Genomic DNA, 26,080 nt, shown 5'->3' with positions numbered 1-26,080 from the left:
ATACACACAATGATATACCCTGTGATAACCGGTAACTTTAAACTTTTCAACCGCCTCATAAACGGTTACGGCACAGAAAACGCCAGCTATTCTATATGTAAAGCTCTAACACTAATGTACATCGTTCTGAACATTATCGCGGGAAGCTGTCTAATAATAAAAATAATTTTAAAAATGCGCGGTACGGGAACAAGGCATAGAATATTAACATTATCCTCGTTCTCAATAATATGTACCGTGAAACGCGATGGGACGACAGAAAAACAGAAACTGACGTTTCGATGTCTTTTTTTTATCAATAATATTTCGCAATTTGCAAGACAGATTTATTCTTTATTCTTGTTCTGATACAGTGTTATAATATCCCTATAAATTTTCATCCTTTTTTGATAAATAATTCTAAAAACAAATACGAGGAAAAATCTTTTTTTACAATATTCTTAATTCATTGAAAGTTTTACTTAAATGTTATGATTGTGTTCCCCTGTATTAATTGAAAAAAAAACTGTTTAAAAGACAACAGAAAGAAATTTCTACATTTAATTTCCGCTATTTAATTATTTAGGACGTGGAAAGGTGTAGATGCATTTAATTAAATGTTGTGAAGGGTTAAACAATTGAATTGGTGTGAAGATCAGTGCATATGCATCGAGGTTGGTAGTTTTGATGTGTTCGAATAATCCCGCGTTTGGCGGCGCTTTCGATTTGGCGATCGACCGTGGCGCGGCGCTCGACTCGCTCGTGTCAAGATGGCGGCAGCAGTAGTTCACGTTTGACGGGTGCCGTTGGTTGTATGGAAATTCGGGGCACACCCTGACCGTTAAAATTGTCGAGAGTGTGAGATCGTCGCGTCGAATGCTCGATCCTCGTGAAATCCTGGAGTGAAGGGCCGATCGTGGATCCTGGAGCCGGGCAGCGTGCAACAACAGCCGCGCATACGTGAGTAACCAAACCAAACACGCTGCTGGCCGACAGCCCACACGTACACACGGCAACGGCGTGTCACAAAGTTCCTCGGATCCTTTATTTCACAAGGCTCGTTTTCGAATCCTGGCTACCTGTCAGCGTTCGCCACCTATTCCTTTAACGGGGCCATGCACGCGTTGCGATTTATCGGCGCGACGAGTTGTTACGTCAGCGTTTTCCAATCTAACAGGCAATTTTATCGCTCGCAGTTTTTCACCGTACACCTATCGATCTGTCGCACGACAAATCGCGTAGGAATTCACTAGGATTCTGGATACGGTACGAGGAAAAAGTATTCATACACCGTTGACTTTTGCTTTCACCTGTTCACGCTATTTTCTCTGCGTCAAAATTGTGTCAGGCTATCTCTCGCTCTCCGGCAAAAAGACAGGCCGATTTAAATATTTCTCAGCCTCGTTTCTCGCTAAGAATTACGTCCTTGATTGAGGGCACGGGGAAGTAGGAATAAAAGTCACTAGGGGTCGGAACAGGGGGTTGTTCCAACCGTGGGAGTTCCTTCCATTTTTGTACAACAGTTCGTGAAAGGAACATATTTTTAGTACACCGTTTAGGGTTTAAAATCATTTATCTCGTGCATTAAAAATTATAGTAGAAAAGGGGTTACTTCAAGGACGATGACACCATGTTCGATCAACTGTACTGTCTCTAATTTTTGCAAGGTCTGACAGGTTGTTAGATGTACAGGAAAAACTGCGATAAATCGCAACGTTCTCGGCCCGTAAGAATCGCACGTTGCCTGCTCGTCTCACACACCGATGAATTTACATGTTCTTTTTTCTCTCTCTCTCTCTCTCTCTCTCTCTCTCTCTCTAATCACTTACATCTAATTGTTTCCTTAGTTCGTAAGTTGCTAGACTGTGGAGCTTTATGTGCAGGACGGGAAAAAATAAAGTCCGCAGGCTAGTTCGATTATTTCGGGTGCGCAGCGTCGCAAAAAATGTGAAACACGGTCTGTAATAAGTAAAAGACTGCGGATTTTTATGCATTTATAACAAAATTGAGTGGATGAAACAAATTTTTAAATTGAAAATGTCAATATATGATTCCTCCTCTTTTAAAATCATAACGGGAAGAAATAACATTAACGTAGTTTCTATTTCTCGCAATCGATGCAGACATTTTTTATTTTGCAAAAAGGTCTGCAGTCTGGTAATGAGGTACGTAATTATCGGTCCTTATTATTGTGGGACGAGGGCGGGGTCTCGCGTTCAAATTCGGCGAGGAGAACAGGCGGTCAGGACACTCGGCAGCCCTCAGTCACCTTTTGTTTGTGTCGCGAGCACGTTGTGCCCGAGTGGGGACCGTTACTGTACACAGTGAGTCGAGTGAGCCGAACGCAGTGTTGATCGACAGAGTTCTCGTTTTCCCGTCTATCCTCAAGGATTCCTCCGGTATCTGTGTGCCCTGTTTCCTCGTAGAGGCATCGTCGGCCTTGAAACGGACTCTTGCTGGCCTACTGCCGACCATTATGGCGTGAAGGAGCTTTCGAATTTTCAAATCTTTCTCTCTCTCTCTCTCTCTCTCTCTCTCTCTCTCTTTCTCTTTCTCTCTCTCTTGGCCGCGTCCCTGGAGAACGCAGGTGAGTCAGGTGGAATTCATTAGGAATCTGTGTTCCTTTTTATTCGAACGCTTCTGCGGATGCACGCTGCAGCTTGCACCGCGCAGGACCCATTTTGTACAAACAAAAAGTGAAACGAAAGCGCCATCCGTAGATCGTTCTCATAGATGTTCTCGTGCAAGTTCGTAGTACTAACTAATCTGTGTTTTAATGTGTTGTCGGATGTCTGTACGGATTAATAAATAAACGAAGAAGGAGCTTGTTAGACTGGAAGAATATTTTTGTCCGTGCTCGATCGTTCTCTGTGCAATTTACATGCGTTCTGAATGTAGAGAATTTCCAGGGATACGCGACGTCATTTTACCTTCAACCGGGGACGAGTGAACTCGTCGTTCCCATGATTTCTCGTCGTCTCAATTTAGTTAGAGTGTGCAATTTAGTTGCATCGAAGTTGTATACCAGTCGTATTTCTAGCAGTGCAGTCAACTAGTACAAATCAGGTCAAATTAAATTGAATTTGATATAAACTCTTCGACGATGTCGATCTAAATTATTAAATGGAAGCGCGCGCTCCAATTTGACCTTCAAGAGAGGCTCCGCTGGAATTCGATCGATTTAAAGGGCTCGTGGGGAATGTCTCTATGTGCCCTATTTTCGCGGCTCGCTAATGAGGGCACGTAAACGAACCCGGTTGGTCGACGCCTTCGGTAATCTAGAGCCTTTAGACATCGCGATATGGTAGAGGTTGTTGATTAGGTGAGAGAGGAGATGCATTTGCATTTTTCTATCAACGGAGAATACTATTGCCTTTTGAACTTTTGTATCACGGAGTTCCCAATCTTTCTTCTTAGCTTCTGTCCAACTTTCTTCAGGTACAATTTTTCCAGTTATTATTTCGTACGCATTGATAGATTTCGCTAGGATAATTATTTGAAACTTCCAAAATTGAAAATTCGTTTCGTCTTTCAATTTCACAATTTGATCTATTTCAGTTTTATGACCGTTACATGTCGCCATTTTGACTTGTCTTACGAGCACGTTTTCACGAACCGTCTTACGAACAGTTTTGCGTATGATTTTACGAATATTCTCATAAACCGTTTTACAGATACGTTTTTCCCTTTTTTTTACGTATAGTCTTACGAACACGTTTTTACAGATAATCTTAGAAGCCGTCTAAGTACGTTTTACGAATATTCTTACGAATCGTCTCAGCACGTGGTTTCAATTTTTACTTGTTTTAATTTTTACTTCACTCGATTCCACTCTCACTGATTTATCTGCGATCTGGGCCCATAACCTGTTGATTAGGAGAGAAAGCAGACCAGAGCTGGACACTTCAATAACGCAGAGGTTTTACTTTGTGGAAAACGAATGATAAATATATTTGTAATGATAATACGTGTTCACTCTTAGAGCGTGGTTTTACGTATGTCGTGTAAACTAGACGCATGTCATTAATCGGTTAATTATACAGATGTCGCTCAGTTATATTACAATAGATAATTTCTACATTATCGACATGTGTGATCACTTGTTATCGACATATATGATTACTTGCAGTTACATATATTTCCAACAGAGGTACCAACTCCCAATAGACGTGACAGAGCTTTTATACTCGAATGCGGTGTCTGATGAATCAAGAATAACAAATGATCATCAATCCGATGAACCGGAGGACAAAAATGGAAAAATGGATCGCAGCACGGCCTCCGAGCACTCGCCGTTATTCGAATTACGCATGATCGCAAGAGTATGCGAACGTTTCCCGTGCGACGCGACTTGTCCCTTCAATAATTGCCGAAGTTTAGTCTCCGCGGACGTGGAGAATGTCGCCATAATGCGCGCCTCGATGCGAGTATACGGCGCGACGAGATCGGGTGTCGTAATAAGATCGGAAATGACCATCGCGGTTTTCGAATCAAGACCGGCTATTATCGTGTCAGCCATTGTTGTCTGGCTCATGATGCGAGCATTTTGAGGCGGTTTTGCCTCGACCTGTCCGAACCAGTGTTGGATTCCGTGTTCCGAAATTGAGTACAACACTTTTTATAAATCGAAAAGAGGTTTTATTTAGGAAAGGTCTACAGTAGCGTAGTAAGGTACAAACAGTGACTTCCTAGTTGGAAAATCTTCTCATATTGGAAAATGAGATTTTGTCTATAGCTAGAGGTACGTTTCCTAACAAATTGGATAAGTCTTCACGTAAAAACCGTAAGTATACAGTTCCATTTAAAGTATTTGGGAAGAAATAAGGTCCTATAATTTCATTTCCAATTATTCCTGCCCAGACATTCACGCTCCATCTTACTTGGACATGTGGTTCTGATTGATGATAGAATTTCAGCGCATTCCGTCCCAGAGGCAGCAGTGTGCACTGAATGAAACTGAACCTTTTTGAGTTCGCCAGACGAGGCTAAGCTTGAAGCTCGATCAACTAGACAACGCTTGCGGATATCAACTACCAGGCCGTAATGCCAAAGTAAATTCGCCCCAATTATGGGATGAGGTGTTGGATCGTGATAAGAGAAATTGGTTTGCAATTTAATAATCAACAATAAGTATATTTATTAAATGAATTGTACTCTCTACACGTGCTCACTTTGAGGTTATGTGCTCTCTTACTCTGTACTTTCATACGTACGCTCTCATGGGTTTCACACTCTATACTCCGCTCCGCTCTACTCCCACCAAAGTGGCCAGACAAGTTCGACCTTGGGACTCGCAAGAGGAATACAGTACCCCTTCTCTGATGACCAACAATATGCGCAAGCGCGATGGGGATCGAGTAAGGCGCATGGGAGACACGTTGCGCTTGCGCAACGGGGATCAAGTGGGCGAATGACGACGCGTGGCGCTTGCGCGATGGGGACGCAACAATGACAGATGACATATTACAAGTTTTAGGTTATTGCCGCATATCGAACCTATTACCTAATGAAATGAATCATATGAATCTTTCTAGATATTATCAACATTCTTTATTATAAATAAAATGAATTGTAACATGTGGGAGTTTCAGTTGTGAAATGAAGTATGCTTATTATGTATAATATGTATGTTGAAAAAAATGTTGAAATCTGTACTATTTACTGAGTTACATTCCAGTAAAATCATAAATGTCCTAAAAATAAATCATAATCTATTTTAACACTTTTGAGGAATGGACATAGCAAGTTTTGAAACTACCTTTTTCAATGCATATCTTAAAAAGTTGTAGTGAGATTTATTAATGAACTCTACGAACTGAACACTCAGAGCATCACATAACACAATTAAATACAATACGATACAATAAAATATAATAAACAAATACACACACACACCCCAAAATAAGCAAACAAATACTCAATATATATCACTGTCATTGCCGCTATTCTCAGTTTCACCAGCGAGCAAGGTTCCAGGTGATTTTTTGGTATTTCTTCTCTATTGTACATTTGGGCATTAAATAATTCTAACATCTGATCTGTTATTTGGAAGCTGGAAGTATCAATTTGTTTTGATTGCAAATAGCATTTGAAAGCACATACATAGAGCTTTGCTCACTGACGAGCTGAGCACTTGCGTTGCTAATTTCACCTTCATTTGTTTCTTCGTGTATTCTATGTGTTGTCTTCTTAATTTATTTGCTAAGTGCAAGCCCTCTCTTTCTTGCAACTTGTGCAATTTTTCGATATATTTCCATTCAATTGTTTGTTTTCCCGCATTTAAAATACACTTATAGTCCCCAAGTGTATTTCGGACTAATTTTACCATGTGGGACGGATGTAATATACAAGACATTATAGATGCGTTGACTGCAGCCAGATTCTCACTACTGAGCGATGGCTGGGATACCTCTAAATAACCGACAAATCCAGGTACCACTTTCTTCCAGGACTCATCTTATACCTGTCGTCCATATTAGACAAAACGTGACTGACGCGAGTCATATGCTCCTTTGAAATTTGGAGTCGTCCTTCAAGGGTATTATCCGGATGTAATATAAAATAAATGGATTCCCGATTGACCGGATACGGAAAGCTTGTCTCCAATGATGATAAATTGGAATAGTCACACCCAAGTATATTAGACATGGCTATGTTGCTACTCACGCCATCGCAAGTAACTCAAACCACTTTCACGCCGGTGTCGTGCAATAATGTTAGGCAGAGATTTAATAGGTTAGCTTTCTGCTCTGCATTAATCTTGTCAATAAGGAAATAGCCGACTGGAATGATAAACAAAAATGCATGGCATAATATAAACAGTTGATAAAATGTTACATACATACGGTACAGCATGCTCCCTCAATCTGACACATATTAAAGATGTTCTATCCATAGCTTCATGTTTAAAATGAACCGAACATACAATCGGACGTTTTGGTAAAACTGAATTTTGGAGTCCCAGACTGTGTTCAACCACAATTAGCGTTTCATAGGACATTTTACATTGTACGCTCGGTACGGTCGACATCAATTAGGTTTCAGCAGGAACATCCGGCCACGTGCAGCCAAGTTCTTCTCCCAGAAAGAACGTCCCGGACCTCGTGTCCTCACGGATTCAAAAACGATAATCACGTCGGGTTCACCAATTGAATATTGCTTGTGCCATCTGCTCTTTACTCATAAGGGAAGTAGCAGACACAGTATCATTTGCTTCCAAAGAAACCAAATCTAGGTTGAGTTTACTCGGTCCCTTCTTCTGTTGGTCTGATAAGGATTCATCTATTGTCTTACTTCTACTCAGTCGAGGATCCACAGTTTGAGCTGCCTCAATTAATTTTTGAGACACACCACTGAACTTGGCTGATTGAACATTCTTGAATGTGACATCACCAAATTTCTTTTTCCAAATGATAGCACATGATGCAAGATGAGGGAAATTCCTTGCATTCAATGAAACATCACTCGGATTCAAAATCCGATAATATGGCCACATGGTTTCTCCAACTGAATCCCTCAGTTTATCTACCACATCCATAAATTCTCCTATCTCTGGAACCATGGAACCCTGGAACCATATGAATAGGTTCTACCTTACCCAGCACGCTGTTGGTTTTCCGGATCTGGCTTCAGCAGTTCAGAAAACTGTAAAATGACTCGAGCGGCGGTAAACAGAGATCGTCTAATTTATCTACGCAATCGAGGTATTCGTATGGAAAGACACCCTTTCGCGTCAACAACATGAAATTTTCTATGGAAAGATTTTGAAAATCGGAACGTAAAATTGTGAATTTGTTTGTGTCGAGGAAAGATGCTAATTTGTCGAGACTTGTATTCAAAAATTTTTACGAATCGATGAATCGTAATTTAATACAATTACGCTAATCTGATTGCTGATCTTCAACATTTTTTGTAAATGAAATATACTTTTCTTTAGTTATTGGTAATACGTTGACACTACCTTCAAACGCATTAGCTATTTCTTCGATAATGAAATGTGAATCGTACCCGGATAAATTGTGGAAAACTATGGGAATGCAACACGAATTTTTGTAATGTAAATTGCAATCTTGATGCGCGGGATCTGTATATCGTCCTGTTAGATAGCAATGATCGCGCACCCGTATATCGTTTTCCTCAAATGGTTTTTCGCAAATGTGGCAATGCGCTGCATTGATAAGTGCCTCGCACTGTTCATTCGTTAGCTGTTTCATACTTTATGCCGTATGCCGCATTCAAAACATTCGACACTATCCTCATCGCCCAGATAGAAAAATTCTGCGGCTGCGAATTTTTCAGGTTGAACGATGTGCGAGTAACGCCAGTTAGCGGAAACTTTGGATAAATGTACACCAGCAAAAGATTTTCCAAATGCGAGGATGCAATGTTCCTCCATATCAATGGAAAAATAGTTAAACAGAAATGCTTTAAGCATTAATCTGTTTCCGGCTAAGCCTGAAAAGGCCTCAACGACAGCAAGACTGTCACTAGGGTTGACATTTGAGAATGCTCAAATTCTCAATAGGGTTGCCGTCGACTGACTCATGGCTATATTGCCGGTACACGTTGCCATTGCGGTTGCGTAGGCGGGTCTGGAACCAGTATCCCAATCGCGCTCGAGGCAATAATCGGGTGTTGCTGTGGGATCCTGATCGGTTGTTGTTGCGACGGCTGCAGGATCCATCTCCGATTTCGCAATCATTATGAAAACACTGTCTTTCGATCGCTCAGGAAAGATAACTGTAAACACGCACAAGGAATAAACTAGGTCAAGTGGTCGTAAATCACTGACAAGAGAACCGCTGTAATTGCTTTGGCGACTGCGCAGTTGTGCCCCCACACCACGACAAGGTAGCAATCAAGTGGGGGATACGACCCCCCTCAAATTCTACAGAATGTATATCGAACTGATTCGTGTTACAGCCATGCTGTTGCCTAACAACAGCAAATAAATTTTCAAGTGAATCTTGATTTAATCTTCACGTTTGTATTTTCTCTATATGATAATTATTGTGCAGATCGTTGAATAAATTTAGCACACTTTCGATGGATAAAATCCACCCATTAATACATGCTGGATTTTTCTTGTTTGTAAATGCTATTGAATTTAAAGTGTGTTTGATATTTTTTAAAAATCCGCATGTTCACCGAGTTTGTTTATTACATAATTTAATTTTGGCAATGAAGGCGTTTTTTTAATAAATTGCTATTAACAGAATCAAGTAATTTGTCAATATCAAGTATCAACTCGGCAGTGGTTGACTCGCTTGAAAATTTTTCTGGATATATTAATAAGAGCCCCCTTTAATCTATGAAAATTAATTATAAACTGAAATACAGTTTCTATTTTAATCAATAAATCTATTTAATTTATCCTATCCCTATCCGCGGTTCTATGCTTCATCTCACCTTTTTAAATTAAAATCACTTTTAATTATCAAATACTTAGTTGTTCTGAGAACTTTTGTAACCCGTACGTATATCCGTAAAAATCAATTAAGCTACGTGATTTAATTGTTAAATAAAATTACTATCTTATATCAAATCTATTTGATTCATTCTATTCCTATCTGTTGTTTTCTACGTCACCTCACCTTTTCGTATGTATCTAAACTTGATATAACTATTTCTCAAAACTATAATTTTTCTAAACCGTGTGATTCCACGACTGAGACTCGACTCGCACTCTCTGGGCCCTAAGACCCGTTCTCTCTGGGTTAGTGTAGCTTAGAGAAACCTCGCTCGGTTAACCGGGTTTGGGTTAAGGTTAGTCCGCGGTACGCATCCCTGTTTTGGATGGCTACAGCTTCTCGTCTGATCTTCTTCTCAGATGGGGCTTCCGTGTGATTTCTTCGTTTGGTTAAATACGGGTCTAACTCTGGAAAGATGTTGGGTACTGCACCACTCTTTATTCGATGCTTGCCCAGAGGAGCTGTTATTATTTTTCCAGTCTTCCAGTCCACTGCCGTTGTAGTATATTCAATGTCTGATTCCGCAAAGTGTCGATGACAAATTACGGAATGTTCTGAAACACAGAAATCTTTCCGATGAATAGCGTTTATCCATTTCTGCTTAACCTTTTCGTCGCGCGGAAATTTAAAAACATGTAATTTTGAATTATCACTGGCAGATAATTTTCCATTACACTTAGGTACACAAAGACTATAAATATCACAAAATGTCGTTCCTACCACACGTAATACGCAAATAGGCGTAAAGTATGTGTACGCATAACAAATCAAAAGTGACAGCACGAAGCTGGACGCCACCAGGTGGTGCTGATGCTAGGCCTCCTGTGTATGACGTTACAGGCTGATTTTTTCGGAGCTGTTTGGCTTTATTATATAGGCGGTGTTGGTGATATCTTTGACATTTCTGTAATTAATTTGTGTAACTTCCGCCATGTTTGAAAAAGTTTTCTTTCACACACCTGTTCGCGGTTGCTTTTCACTTTACTTTCGCGAGACACACTAGAATAATATTTAATCAGTTTGCTCGTAGCTATACTTTATTGTACTTGTTACGTCGCGATGCTTCCTTTCGGAAAGTAGGCGCAAGGAGGATGTGAAACAGACGAGCGGCTATCTGTTTCAGGCGGGAGACGTTATTTCGTCAGTGGAGGGGTCCAAAAAGCAACAGAGGCCCAAGAATTCAGCTCTTCCACAGTTCAATTTTAACAAGTTGATTTATTAAAGAAAGAAAGCAATTTACAAAAGAATTTTCAAGATACATACAAAATTATACTGTTGTCCGCGTAGGAGGATGGGGGAACAATAGATTCGCGTAATGTGCGAATCGGGGATCAGTTGTGGGGACGTTGCTAAGATTTGGGATAGCCTTTGGGACCTCGACGAGTTTAAGCTCCCATGAGCTTACGGACTGATGATCGACTATCTGAGTCGGCTCTGCTGGCGATGCTTCCTTTAGTATTAGCCCGTGGTCCTTGGCTGCCTTCCTCGATTTTTTGTGCTTCCTTCCTCCTCGTTTCACTCGTATCGGCCCAGTTGATACCTCAAGGTCAAGGGGAATGGTCATCCCTCGAAAGATGGGGAAAACGTTCCTTTTTGAGGAGGTACGTCAGGTCGCACTCGTCTGTGACACGGATCTGTATTTGTACCAGCACTCGGAATCCTAGGATTCGTTGTGCGCGGATCTGTATTTGTACCAGCACTCGGAATCCTAGGATTCGTTGTGCGCGGATCTGTATTTGTACCAGCACTTAGAGGAACGACCCTAAAGCAGACGGCTTTTTTCTCTTTTGACCAGTCCCAGCGGGTGGTCTTTATGTTCTACCCTGCATATTTTTACTTTCGAGAAAGCTTTTTGCAGGGGGTAGGTCTAATCCCTCTCAGTTTTACCTGTGAGAAAGTGTGGAAAAAAAAGGGGCCACCTAGGTACAGGTAGCGTATTAATGCGGGTGTGATTTGAGGGGTGTGCTGGTGAGTGAGAGAGACAGCGCTATGGTGCTGCCGGTGTGAGAAAGAGGGGTGCGCTCGGCTGGTGGAGCGTGAGAGACAGCGCTATGGTGCTGCCGGTGTGAGAAAGAGGGGTGCGCTCGGCTGGTGGAGCGTGAGAGACAGCGCTATGGTGCTGTCGGCGTAAAGGAACGTTCACCGTGCTAACTGCATGGGAACGTTACACCTCCCCCCTGACGAATAAAAAATGAGATTCGTAGGATCTCATTTTTTGCGATGGCTACAGCTGAGCTGGGATCCTGGATTTCCTGCATCTGTCCATGTGCAAAATTCTCAATCTTCCATTGATAGATAGTTTAATGTTATTGTTTGGAAGTATTTCCATTACCCTATATGGTCCTGCATAATGGTCGCTGAATTTATTCTGCTTTGTTGCTAGTATAAAAACACTATCTCCTACTTTTAATTGTTGCGGGTGGATCTTTTTGTCGTAGTAGTATTTCGACCTTTCCTTTGCTGCTATCAGGTTCTTCCTTGCTCTAGTTTGGAGGTCCCTTAGGTTTTTTACGTGTTGGACTAACCTATTTTCGTAAGTTTCCTCGGGTTCCTCTTCTATGATGTCGGATGAGAAGGGTGGGCGAGCGATTTCCCCAAATATTAAGTGGTGTGGCGAAAATCTTGTTCCCTCGTGAACACTCGTATTATAAGAAAATATTGCTGCTTCGATACATTCATCCCATTGAACTCTATTATTTATATATTGCTTCAAATATTCCACGAAGACATGGTGCGCTCTTTCTAATGACCCATTTGTTTGTGGGTGGTATGGTGAAGTACAAACGTGTTGAATTTTAAACTTCCGAAATAGCCTTTTCATTACTGTTCCCGTTAGATTCGTGCCTTGATCTGTCAAAATGCATTTCGGTGTTCCGAAGCGGTATAGAAGGTTGTTTGTGAATGCTTTTGCTATTGTTTGTGCTAGTCCGTCTGGTATTGGTATGGCTAGAGAATATTTCGTCAATAAATCTTGTATAGTGAGTAGATATTTGTTATTTCTACGGGTGGTTGGTAAAGGTCCAACCATATCTATTGATATTTTGTCAAATGCTTTGCCCGGCGTGTCTGTAAGCATCATTGGTTGCTTATTCTTGACGCGGACTAACTTTTTTAGTTGGCAACTTATACAATTTTGAATGTATTGTTGGATGTCCTTTTTCATGCTATCCCAGAAAAAATATTGACGAATTCTAGCGTACGTCTTTGTAATCCCTTTGTGCCCAGATATAGCGGATGTATGGAATTCCTCTAGTATCCTACTTCTTTTTGAAACCGGTGGAATTTTAACAAGGTTTCTACAAACTGTAATGTGAATTGGCGCATGTGAAAATCTTCCTTCTAATTGTTCATTTAAGGCGGTCCAATTTACTCTATCTGATTTTGAAGGCTTACTAATAGAAAATGTACTTATTGCTTCTTCGTAAACTATATTTTGTAAATTCTCGAAGCATTCCTTTAATATTTCCCTATTAACTGGATCGTGTGACTCTCTAACTATTGGGAGCGCGATGTACATCTTCCTATTTATTGTACGGACGTCTGGTCTCCCTAATCTTAAATCCTTATGTGAAGGTAATTTTGCAAAGTCCTGGATTTGACGTGAGCCCTCATCAAATGGATCCCCGTTGATGGTTACGAAATATACCACATTATCCTTTCTTAAATATAAACAATCCCTAGTTTCAATAATATTAGTCGTAGGGGAATCTTCTTCGACTTCTGATTCCGTTCCTGTGTATGTTTCTTCATCTATTTCTTCCTCTTCTATTTCTTCCTCCGTTTCTTCTGCTATTCCCGGGGGGTTAGGGGGGGTTTCTTCCTCTTCTGTTTCTTCCTCTTCTATTTCTTCCTCCGTTTCGTCTATTATTCTGGGGATATTAGTGGGATTCCCGTCTTCTTCTATTCTTTCTTCTTCTATTCCTTCTTCTTCTATTCCTTCTTCTTCTATTTCTTCTTCTTCTAGGGGTTCCTCAGTATTCCCTCGGTTCTCCATAGGTTGTCGAGACCCTAAGGGCGACGATAGGAGGTTCTCGGGGGTACCAGAGGATCTTAAGGGATTTTCGGGGGTGGGAATTTCTTCGAAGGGTATTTGAAGGTCCGATATTTGCCGGGGTCCTAGGGACGGCGGTTGGAGTCCTTCTTGTGGAGGGTATTGAGGAGGTGTGAGGGGGAGTTCATCGTCTCGAAAAAGTTCAGCCAAACCAGCCCATGAGTCTTCGTCTATCTCTTCTTCTTCGCGGGTGTTCGTTATCAAGACTTGGGGGTTCCGTGAAAGCGCGTCCGCGTTACTATTAATTTTCCCCGGCTTATATTTGATTTTGTACTCAAATTCGGCGAGTTTAAGTCGCCAGCGGACGAGTCGGGATGTGGGATCTTTCACCCTATGTAGCCAAACTAAAGGTTGGTGGTCGGTTATTAATAAAAATTCCTTTCCGTAAAGGTAAGGGCGAAAATGTTGCGTGCAATATACGATGGCGAGGAGTTCCTTCTCTATTGTGGAGTAGTTCATTTCTGCTGTATTTAATGATCGAGACGCGTATGCTATAGGGAGGTCGTTACCGATTTCTCCCTGACTTAGTATACCTCCGATGGCATGATTTGATGCGTCTGTGGTCACTATGAATTGTTTGTTGAAATTCGGATACTGGAGAACCGGCTCCTGACAAAGTGCTTCCTTTAATTTACTGAATGATTGTTCCTGTTCGTTTTGCCAACTAAATTTAACACCCTTTTTGAGGAGTGATGTTAATGGTTTTGCTATACCAGAAAAATTTGAGATGAATCGTCTATAATATCCGCTAAGACCCAAGAACTGTTTAATATTGCGCGGAGTGCGCGGTTTTGGAAAGTTTTTAATTGCAGTGATTTTACTTGGGTCTGGCTTAATACCATTTTCTGAAATTATGTGTCCCAGATAATGGACTTCTTTGCGTAAAAATTTGCATTTGTCCGGTTGAAGCCGGAGGTTAGCGGATCGTAGACGTTCAGCTAATTTATTGAATTTAATAGAGTGTTCTTGCAGAGAACTCGCGTATAGCACTACGTCGTCCATATAAACGAACATTTCTGTTCCTTGTAATCCGGTTAATACAGTATCCATCAATTTTTGAAATGTAGCAGGAGCGTTCTTAAGACCGAAAGGCATTCGTGAAAATTGATAATGCCCATAGGGGGATGAAAATGCGGTTTTATGCGCGTCGGATTCTTCCATGGGAATCTGGTGGAAGCCGGATGCTAAGTCTAGGACGCTAAAATATTTAGCCCCGCCTAACTGGTCTAATATGTCGATGATATTTGGAAGGGGGTATGCGTCGCCTACAGTTTTTTCGTTTAGCTGTCGGAAATCAATAACCATCCTCCAACGTTTGTTGCCGGAGGAGTCTGGTTTTTTCGGAACTATCCAGATGGGAGAGTTATAAGGGGAGGATGACTCTACGATAATTTTCTGGTCGACTAATTCCGATATTTGTCGGTGTATTTCCTCTCGATGGATTGGGGGGAATCTATATTGTTTAATATTTACGGGGCCGCTATCGGTAGTGGTTATTTTATGCGAAGTTAAGTGAGTACATGGTAATTGATCATTTTTGCAGTGAAAAATGTCGTGGTGCTTCTGTATTAAATTTTCAACGTGCTTTCGTTCTTCAACATTTAAGTGATCTAAATCTATTGATTTGAATATTTCTGAAAAACGTTCGGAAGAGATTTCGACGGGAAGACAGGGGGTTTTGGGAATTTCTACCTCGTTCTTTGCGAGTTTAAGGGGGTTTTCCTCGTTCTTTGCGAGTTTAGGGGAATTTTCCTCGTTCCTTGCGAGTTTAGGGGGATTTTGGTTAATCTCCTCGATTTCTTCAAGGGATAACCAAGGGACTTCCACGTCAAATTCTACCTCCGACGTGTTAAATACTTTTATTAGAGCACGTCCATTTATATTTCTTACCACGCATTCTCCTGCGAAAATTTTGGGCCCGATATGCAGCCGAGGGAGATAACCCGTTCTAACTTGGGGGTTTTTTAAGAAAACCGGAACCGTCGTAACACTGCGCGGAGGTACCGTAATTTTTAGAGGATCGGAGAACCAAATTTTCATGGAATCTAATATAAGACAGCGGTCTTGGTATGATATGGTGGCATTAGATTTTCTTAAGAATTCCGATCCTAAGATCCCGGGGTAGGGAATTGGAAAATTACTTGGCACCACGTGAAATTCGTGGGCTTGATTTGATATTTGAATTTTTAAAGACCCCATTGTCTCAACTACTTCTGATGTAATGCCACTTAATCTTAGAATGATTCCATGGTTCAAGGGAAGATTCCCTATTTGACTTTCCTTAATTAAATTTGGCTCCGATCCGGTATCGATTAAGAATTTCGTTTTGCCGATTGGAGAAGCCAAGTTCATTTCGATAACGGGATCGAAATTACCTTTTATGTGGAAGGTTTTTCTTCCGCTGTAATCGTTAGTGTTGGACGATCTAGTTTCCCGTCTCGCCGGTCGTCCGTCGGCGAGCGGTTGTCGCGGTTTCCCGAGCCGAGTTGATTTTTCCTATAACACTGGGAAGCAGTGTGTCCGAATTTATTGCAATATGTGCAAGTTACCGGAGACGAGGGTCGATTTGAGGTATTACTATTTGTTCGATTCTGGGGGTTGTGGAAACACTGTGAGGCAGTGTGTCCAATCTTGTTGCAAATTGTACAGGTACTAGGTGGTACCCGATTATTTATGAAGTTCCTCGAGGGTGGGGGATTCCGCGGGATAAAGGGGGGCGCGGAAGAGTTTAGCAATGGTGGTGGCTTCATTCTAGCCTCCTCCTGCTCCATTTCGTTCGAAACGATGATTGCGTGATTATATGCTTCTGTGAGCGTTTGATACCCCTTGAAATTTAACAGGATTTTTATAGTGGACGGTAACCCACGGATAAAACAGTCCAACGTAAATTTATCGATCTCGGGGTCGGGCGATCGGCCCTCTTGTCGCTCCGCGTCTCGAACGGAAATTTTCAGGTCTTTCACCCTTTGTACGTAATCTATGATGTGTTCCGCGGGCTGTTTAAAGATATCCGCGAGTAATCCGCGGTAATGATAGGACGATTTTTGCGGTAATAGTTTAGACCGAAGGGTGGCTATTAGGTCATCTATTTGTCGGAACTCCTCTCCTTCTATTATGCAATACGCTCGCCCAAAAATTCGCGTTCTTATGGCTTTTACTAATTCCGATTCTTGAGAGGGTGATAGAGCATCCCGAGCTCGTCGGCATGCTTGAAAGAACCGGTCGATTGAAATGTTGGTTCCCGAAAAGGTTGGGATCTCCGAGAGGATGTCTCGAAGTCGCAGCGAAAAGGACTGCGGTGGTGCTTCTACTATCTTAACCGGTGCAACTGCTATCGGCTTTCCTTGGGACGAAGTTTCCGCGAGCTGTGCTTCTAAATTTTTCGTTTGTGCCATTAATGTATTGACAACAACCTCCAACTCCTCCTTTTCTTTTAGTTGCGCTTCTAAATGTTTTGTTCGTGCTTCTAATTTCTCGTTTGTACGTTCTAGTTCCTGTATCTTCTTTTTGTCCTCTAACCGGAGGTGAGCTCTTTCGTTCTCTAAAAACTCTTCAAAATTCTCTTGCGTTTCTCTGAATTTTTCTTCCTGTTCTCTAATTCGACTTTCTCTAGTTTTTAGTTGATTCGATAGTATTTCTAACTCGTCTTCACTAAGTGTGAGCGTCATCTTGAAAGATTTATTTTATAACTTTACTGGAAAAAACTGATTTTTCTTGTCTCTGAAGCTGTAACCTCCACGAAATAACGAAAAATCCCACCGCTGTCACCAATTTAATAAATTCTCCTGTTACGTCGCGATGCTTCCTTTCGGAAAGTAGGCGCAAGGAGGATGTGAAACAGACGAGCGGCTATCTGTTTCAGGCGGGAGACGTTATTTCGTCAGTGGAGGGGTCCAAAAAGCAACAGAGGCCCAAGAATTCAGCTCTTCCACAGTTCAATTTTAACAAGTTGATTTATTAAAGAAAGAAAGCAATTTACAAAAGAATTTTCAAGATACATACAAAATTATACTGTTGTCCGCGTAGGAGGATGGGGGAACAATAGATTCGCGTAATGTGCGAATCGGGGATCAGTTGTGGGGACGTTGCTAAGATTTGGGATAGCCTTTGGGACCTCGACGAGTTTAAGCTCCCATGAGCTTACGGACTGATGATCGACTATCTGAGTCGGCTCTGCTGGCGATGCTTCCTTTAGTATTAGCCCGTGGTCCTTGGCTGCCTTCCTCGATTTTTTGTGCTTCCTTCCTCCTCGTTTCACTCGTATCGGCCCAGTTGATACCTCAAGGTCAAGGGGAATGGTCATCCCTCGAAAGATGGGGAAAACGTTCCTTTTTGAGGAGGTACGTCAGGTCGCACTCGTCTGTGACACGGATCTGTATTTGTACCAGCACTCGGAATCCTAGGATTCGTTGTGCGCGGATCTGTATTTGTACCAGCACTCGGAATCCTAGGATTCGTTGTGCGCGGATCTGTATTTGTACCAGCACTTAGAGGAACGACCCTAAAGCAGACGGCTTTTTTCTCTTTTGACCAGTCCCAGCGGGTGGTCTTTATGTTCTACCCTGCATATTTTTACTTTCGAGAAAGCTTTTTGCAGGGGGTAGGTCTAATCCCTCTCAGTTTTACCTGTGAGAAAGTGTGGAAAAAAAAGGGGCCACCTAGGTACAGGTAGCGTATTAATGCGGGTGTGATTTGAGGGGTGTGCTGGTGAGTGAGAGAGACAGCGCTATGGTGCTGCCGGTGTGAGAAAGAGGGGTGCGCTCGGCTGGTGGAGCGTGAGAGACAGCGCTATGGTGCTGCCGGTGTGAGAAAGAGGGGTGCGCTCGGCTGGTGGAGCGTGAGAGACAGCGCTATGGTGCTGTCGGCGTAAAGGAACGTTCACCGTGCTAACTGCATGGGAACGTTACATACTGGACGTATTCCTAAATATTTCTTTGGGCTTAAAACTGAATATTGCTCTGGGCCCATAACCTGTAGAAAAGATATAACCTCAAAATCTGTATGTGCTTTGTCCAGTACCTTTATTATATATGTGTGTTTACAAAACCATGTATCGTGAACGACTGACTACATCATCCCGGTAATATTTAGTGTTGGCGATCCTCCTCAAGGGGGGAATACTGCGCCTCGGTTTTCACCATAGCAGTAACGCCTAGCCAGATGTTCGGGCCACTCCAGATGTCCGGGCCACTCCATTTCTCCTCCCGCCGCATAGTAGACCGAGTCTTTCCTTAAAGTCCTTAAAGTCCTCTCCACTTCTCCTCTTCTCTCTCTCCTCCTCCCCCACAGATTTCTGTTCAGCCTCATCCTCCCGAGTTTTGGCCTAGACCCTTCTCTTGTCATTCACATCTCCTCTCCTCCCCATAGCTCTGTCGCCACTCTGCCACTTTCGTCCATCGCGCAACTTGTTGTTTCCTATTTTGTTACCCATTCATCTCCACCACCTCACCAACTCCCTCGGCAAGCCCCTCGTCATCTTCATCACCCTCGTTCTCATCCATCGAACCCGTTTCGTGCCCGTTCGCCCGCCGAGCGCGATCAGACCCGGGGACCCACAAGGGACGGCTCCGGTCTCCTCGCCACCAGTGTTCCTCCTTCTTTTTCATGATGGCCCTTACGGTTCGGACAAGGGCTCTATATGTGTCCTTGCGGACAATATCAGCACCAGTTGGAGGCCAAGCCTGGGCCGCCTCACTGCAGGCCATCCGATATTCCTCCCTCTCCGCCGCGTGCAGGGGGCAGTTGAACACCACGTGCAGGGGAGACTCTCCGGGAGCCCCGCAGCGGCAGTCGGGTCTATCAACCAGTCCTCTCTCGCAGAGTTTCTCGGAGAAATCGCCGTGCCCTGACAAGAAGTGGACGATGTGGTGCTCGAGGTAGATCCACCTCATTCCGAGCCTATATCCAACACCCGCGGAAAGAGTTCGTGGGTATGCCGACCAGTAGCGGATACATCCGATCTTGTCTGCCATTCTCTTAGGAGATACTCGGCAATCTCAGCACTTAAGTCGGCCTCAAGCGGTCCGCCGCCGAAGTCCCTCGGGAACTCAAGCTCGTTGATCCGGAAGGGCATATCCCTAGCAGCCCGGTAACGGAAGTCAAGGCGCCTCATATGCAGGTCAATGGGGAGCGCACCGGCGACAATGAGGAGAGCATCTGTGGCCACCGTCTTATAGGCTGTCGTCACTCGTAGGAGGGCCCGTCTCTGTGCGCTACGCAGCTGCGCGTGCCCCTTGATGTGTCAACCACTAAGTCTTGGATATGGAAAAGCATGTCAGCCTGAGTTCGCTGACGACGTCATATAACGTTCTGAGGCATTTTTTGAGATCCTCAGGTGACACTTCGTGAAGTGGTGACTGTTTGATCGGAATCTGGATTAATTTGTAGTTGCCATTACTCGTTATCTTTGCCTTGTGTAATACTAGGTCTCGAGGATTGGCTAACTTGCCCTGTCTGTATAAGTCTACAGCTCCGAGGTCAATGGGACGTCCGTCCATTGTTATAAAACAAACTAAGTTATCTTTTCTCATTATCAATCGATCCCTTGTATGAATTATTCTCCTACGTGGTGTAGGTTCGTTTTCTTCCTCTTCCGAGGGGATGCTCTCCTCTTGTTCGTCAAAGACATTTGGTCCAGTCAAGGAAGGTGGAAGTACGGGGGAGAAGGACAGGATGTCCTCGAATCCCAAATCCAACGGTGATCCTTGGTCGGCGATTGGTATGAGAGGTGGGGATGTCACGTGGGTGTCGTCAGCCGGACTGGCGTCAGGGCGCAATGACGCGCCGGGCGCTGAGTCGTGTGACGAATTCAATGATGATTTCCTCCTTTTCGGAGGGGTTGATGATGGCGGGGGCATAAGCTCTGAGTCGCTTTTCCCTCTGTGTTGTGCGTCAAATAGAGGGGTCCCCGGGCTTGACAGCGGTGTTCTAGGCGGTGTTGATCCTCCCGAATCGGTCCATGAGATAGGTAATGCTATCGGATTCCGGGATAGAGCATCCGCGTTGGAGTTGGCTTTACCAGGTTTGTAGACAACCTCGTATTCAAATTCTGCCAACTTTCCTCTCCATCGGAGAAGTCGTGATGTGGGATCCTTCACCGATGTCATCCAGACTAATGGTCTATGATCGGTGATGAGTAGAAATTTCTTGCCGTAAATGTACGGACGGAAGTATTGCACTGCGAATATGATCGCCAAACATTCTTTCTCTATGGTAGAGTAATTTAGTTCGGCCCCGTGCAAGATACGCGATGCGTATGCGACAGGACGGTCCTTTCCTATGTCGCCCTGGCTTACACGGCACCGATTGCATACCCGGAAGCATCGCATCTTACGTTAAACGGTTTCCCAAAATCTGGGTATTGGAGTACAGGCTCCTCACATAGTGCCCGTCGCAAGGTCTCGAAGGCTTCCTCTTGTTTCGGTCCCCACACGGATTTTGCATTCTTTGTAAGGAGTTGGGTGAGGGGCTTGGAAATTTGGGCGAATTTATTTATGAATCTACGGTAATATCCTGCAAGACCCAAAAATTCGCGGACGCCTTTTGCGTTCTTCGGTCGAGGGTAATTTTGAACTGCGCTAATCTTTTTAGGACACGGCCGGACGCCGTCCTCGCTAATTTGATGTCCTAAGTAAGCTACCTCTCTGTGAAGAAACCCGCATTTAGACGGTTGCAATTTTAAGTTGGCGGCTCTCAACCGGCGAGCCAACTTATCGAATGACGCTTTATGTTCTTCTAAAGAACGCGCGTAGATTACTATGTCATCTAGATAGACGAAAAGTTCGTTTCCCTGTAGACCGGTTAGGATTGTATCCATTAACCGTTGGAACGTAGCCGGTGCGTTCCGTAAACCGAACGGCATCCTATTATATTAATAGTGTCCGAACGGGGTTGAAAAGGCGGTTTTGGCGGCGTCCTCTTTTTCCATTCCTATTTGGTGGAAACCGCTCGCCAAATCGAACACGCTAAAGTATTTCGCGCTACCCAGTTGGTCCAGAATCTCATTTATACTGGGCAGCGGGTACGCGTCGGCAATCGACTTTTCGTTTAATGCGCGATAGTCGATTACCATTCTCCACTTTTTATTGCCCTCGGCATCCGCTTTCTTTGGTACAATCCACAAAGGGGAGTTATATGGTGAGTTGGAGGGTGTAACTATATCGTTTTGTAACAGTTCACGCATTTGTCTATCAATTTCCTCTTTGTGGATCGGCGGATACCGATATTGCTTAGTGTGTACGGGGTTGTCGTCCGTTGTGGGAATCTTGTGAGTTACAGCATTTGTTTTCCCTAGGCGATCCCCTTGGAGATGGAAGAGATCGTGATGCTCCTCAAACAGAGTCTGTACGTGTGAGATTTCCACCTCATCGAGGTGTGACATGGGGATGGTTTCGTACAGTTCTTTTAATCGATTGGACACGCCTTTATGCGTGGTGGTGAATACCGCAATGGATTCGGCTGGAATCGCGGTTTGGTCATCTTGGACCGTCTCGTACGAGCGGATCGCACGAGCTGATATGGAATTCGCGAAGTGATCTTTATAGATCGACTTATGCAGACGAGTTGCATGAGGTGAGATTATTTCCGAATCGTGTTCGGTTGGACCACCGTGGTGGGTAAAGGAATCGGAATGGTTACCGGAGCTTGTAGGTTTCGCGTATTGATCTTTTGAGATCGACTCATGCAGACGAGTTGCATGAGGTAGAATTGCGTCTGAGTTGTGTTCAGACTGACCACCATAGTGGGTAAAGGAATCGGGATGGTTACCGGAATCGTCGGGGTACTCCCCGGAATAGAACTGGTCGATCTCTTCCATTTCCAACGTGGGCAAGTGGAAAGAAATCGCTGATGAAGATGTATTGAAACATCTGAGGTTCGCTTTGCCTCGTTTATTGGTGACAACGCAGTCACCTAGGAATACACCAGGCGCGATATCTACGCGGCGGATGTATCCCTCGCTCGGACCGTCGACGTTAACTGCTATGCAGGCGGCGGTACGGGGTTCGATAATATATTCAGCGGAATTTTGGTTAGTCTTTGTCATAGACTTAGATTCCGAATTTGCGCGATTGAATTTTGGGTTATCATTGACCCTATCTGATTGGACGGAAGGCTCAGTCGGCGGCACGCGCTGATTCGAAAAGGAAATTGATATATCCCTTACCGATACGTATTGTTTCGCGAATGAGATTTCCGCTCCTCCTATGAAGAAGGGGGAACCGAGGATGCCATCAATGCTCACGGGGAAGTCATCCGGAAGTACATGGAAAGTTACAGGGACCGTGCCTTGTATTAGGACGATTATCTGGCCGAGAGTCATGATAGCACCCTCGGTGATTCCTTGAACTTCGATTGTACCCGTCGGATTTATTGACGTTCCACGCTTGAGGCTAGATGCGCGTAATAAATTTATTTCTGAGCCGGTATCTAGCAAGAATTCACATTTGCGTTTTAACTGTGGCGCAAAAACTTTTACTCGCGGGATTGGCGAATCTATTGCAAGATTTATTGTTGAGACGAGTCGGGTGATTGGTCGCTCGTCTGAGTTGCTAATTGCGCGAGTTTCGGGGATTTTTTATGGTTGGCCTCCCGTACTACGTTCGTGTCGGTCGGGAGGCCGCGCTCGTTTCCCGATCGTATCTCGTTATTAAAAGCGCGTTTGCGGCATTCATAGATGTCATGCCCTTGGATTTTGCAATATTTGCAATATTTTGGTGATTCCGTTGGGAATCGATCGCGAGGTTCGCGATACGCGTTTTATTCACGCGATTTACTTTGCGGCGGTTCGTAACGACGTTGTGGCGGCGGGGAACGATATGCGTCCTTGTTTGAATTCGAACTGCGCCACGATTGAGATGCGGATGGTTTTGCATCGTTACGTTCGGGAGTATTGTCCCGTGAAGGGGCACGCCCAGGCCGGGGCAGCATATGACACTATTGGCAGGAACAGACCAGTGTATAGTGTCCGAAGGGCACGGTGCTTGAGACCCCAAGTGCGGCGCGCCAACGCCGCGAGAGCACCCATCTTCTGGAGCCCCTTCCTGGTCACGGCGCGAATGTGGGCGCCAATTTCGCAAGGGCGAGCTTCTTCCGGGCGCACTAACCGTCGATAATCTCAACCGCAGCACGTCCCCGTGTCTCAAGCTCCAGTCTGATCCGGCCAGTAATGACCAGTAAGAGGTCGTCCGCATACGCGAATGCCTCGTATCCCTCTCGCTCCAGCGCAGCCAACAGGTCGTCAAGGACAAGGTTCCAGAGGCTGGGGCCGAGGATGGAGCCCTGGGGACATCCCCTTGTCACAATCTTCTCCACATGCTCAGTCCTCCCGTGAAGCTCAACCCTTCGGTCGGTCAAGTAGTCGGAGACAAGTGCGTATAGGTTTCCCGGGCACGCCCTCTCCCTGAGGCGATGCATTATGCTGGGCCACCACACGTTGTCGAATGCGCCAGCGATATCGAAGAGGATTCCAAGGGCGTACTTCTGATCCCTTCGCTTCTACGCAGCCGCGCATTCCCAGGATCGCGTCCACCGTAGACCCGCCCCTGCGGAAGCCAAATTGGCGTTTCGCCGCGTACTGCGGTTTCATGAATACCAGCTCGAGCCTCCACGACATCAATCTCTCCAGGGACTTCCCGATCACCGACAAAAGACATATGGGACGATAGGATTTCGGAAGGGCCTCGTCCCTGTCCGCTCCCTTAAGAAGCGCCCGGATCGACCCAATCTTCCACACCGCCGGGAAGCATCCATGCCTGAGACACGCGTTAAACAGTCCAAGGAACTCCGCACGGAGAACAGCGAACGAAGCCTTGTAGACCTCGACCTCGATGAGGTCGGGTCCTGGTGCCTTGCCGTTTCGGAGGGACATAACCGCCATCTCGACCTCAGTACCCGTGAACTCACGCACGTCCACTGCATGGTACGGAGCAGATCTGGCGCTCTGCCTCTCCGTCTGCTTGCTCACGGTGTCAGGGGTGTCATCCGGGACCAGGGCATTAAGGAGCCCGAGAGCAGGCTCTCTCCAGGCGACCGATGCGTCATGGCCGGCGCTACCAGTTGACAGCGCCTTCTCAGGAGTGTATTTTTTCATCCTGATCTTATACACTGTTCCCCATGGGTTCTCGTTACCCTCCCTGGTGACGACACTAGGGGGGTCACGTCTCAGACTGGAGGCCCGCGCTGTCCTTGACTTAAGTCCGACGCGCTCCGCGAATGTCAGGGGTCCTCCTGAGGCGGGGGCAGCTGCTGTTGTGGGGAGACCATTAACTTTCTCTATTACAATTCAAAGGTGCTCCGTTGTTGGACCGCTTCGCCTCTGAGAGCCTCCACCTGTCCCTCGAGGTGACTATTCCTCATTAGGGCCTCGTTAAGGATAGCCTGAAGCTTGAGGAAACTGCCTATTACGAATTCTGAGGCCTCGATGTTTATCTCATTTTCGGGGGAGTGCAGATGAGCCATCACCGACTGGCCCAACTTTTCCACCTTGGCTTTCATCGACAGGGACAAAGACGCAGCAGATATATGACCCGGAGGAGGGGTATCGGTATCGGTCTCGTGTTCCGTCTGGACGTTAGAGGGAGTGCCCTTTTTCTTCTTTTTTACTTTCCCCGCATGTTCACCTGCGGTTGCTGTTGTGGGCTTAGTGTCACCGCTGCCCGAGCTCTTCCTTTTTCGCTTCTCCTTCCGTTTAGTTTTCCTCCTCCTGGTCGATATTTCCTCGGAGTCAGAGCTCTCGATGTCCATCTCGACCACCGTATCAGCCGAGGAGCTGCCCTCCGACTCGTACGGGGATTTTCATCCCGGTAATACATGATACATCATAATAGACTTTTACGTATGCTGTCACGTCGCTTTTCTAATTTTTCGAAAGATGTTATGACGAATGTTTGCGACACCGGGAATTTATAAGCCGATGGCCGGGCCACGATCGGCCGTACAATACGTGGTCCTCCCGGGACAAAATACGTCCGCAGACTCACGAGATTTTACGTATCCGACACGAATATTCGGGCGCCAGACACTCGGAAGTTTCACGCGAAATAATACTGCTCTTGAACTAAACGATTACGTTCGAACCGCGAGCCTGCGACGCAGAAAACTAATCCCGAATAGCTAACGAAAGGTACTGCGTTCGCGCTATCCCGGATCAGGGTTCTCTTCCAACACAGGATAAACACTATGCCAGACTTCTCCGTCTGAGTCAATCTTGCCTATGCATCCCAATAAGGCTACGACGATCGATGGAACCTGTCGTCGAACGGCCAGAACTTCGCGATACTCTTCTGAAATCTCAAATCTCATGCCGTACTCATGAGGGAGAACTTCGTGTTGGGCCTGCTGTGCCAGGTACATTTTATAATGTATTAACCATAATGTCACACGATAATATTGGTGTATGTCGCATATGATCTCAATCTGTGACAATTGCCATGTCGTTACCATCTTGCTGTAGCTAATAGAAGCCACAACGCCAGCTCCTCTTGTGGCGACGGTTAACGGGCGAGCACAAGCTTGTTTGGCCAACTGAAGGTTGCGAAACTGCTCTTCAAGCACTTCGTTTGTATCAGCAAACGTGCCAAGC

General features: G+C 44.7%; 2 protein-coding genes across 3 annotated transcripts in view; both read left to right on the top strand.

The window, feature by feature from the left end:
• LOC143211335 (uncharacterized) overlaps positions 1 to 26,080 on the top strand; it is a 125,330-nt gene that overhangs the window by 38,579 nt on the left and 60,671 nt on the right. The window lies entirely within an intron of this gene.
• LOC143211340 (uncharacterized) overlaps positions 800 to 26,080 on the top strand; it is a 58,173-nt gene continuing 32,892 nt past the window's right edge. Inside the window, exon 1 of the mRNA XM_076428875.1 lies at positions 800 to 939. The gene's annotated coding sequence lies outside the window, so the exon portion shown is untranslated. The remainder of the gene's footprint in view (positions 940 to 26,080) is intronic.

Source organism: Lasioglossum baleicum, chromosome 8 (assembly GCF_051020765.1).
Source record: "Lasioglossum baleicum chromosome 8, iyLasBale1, whole genome shotgun sequence".
Classification (NCBI taxonomy): domain Eukaryota; kingdom Metazoa; phylum Arthropoda; class Insecta; order Hymenoptera; family Halictidae; genus Lasioglossum; species Lasioglossum baleicum.
Note: the sequence above shows the minus strand (reverse complement) of the source record. Positions and strands in the feature narration are given on the sequence as shown.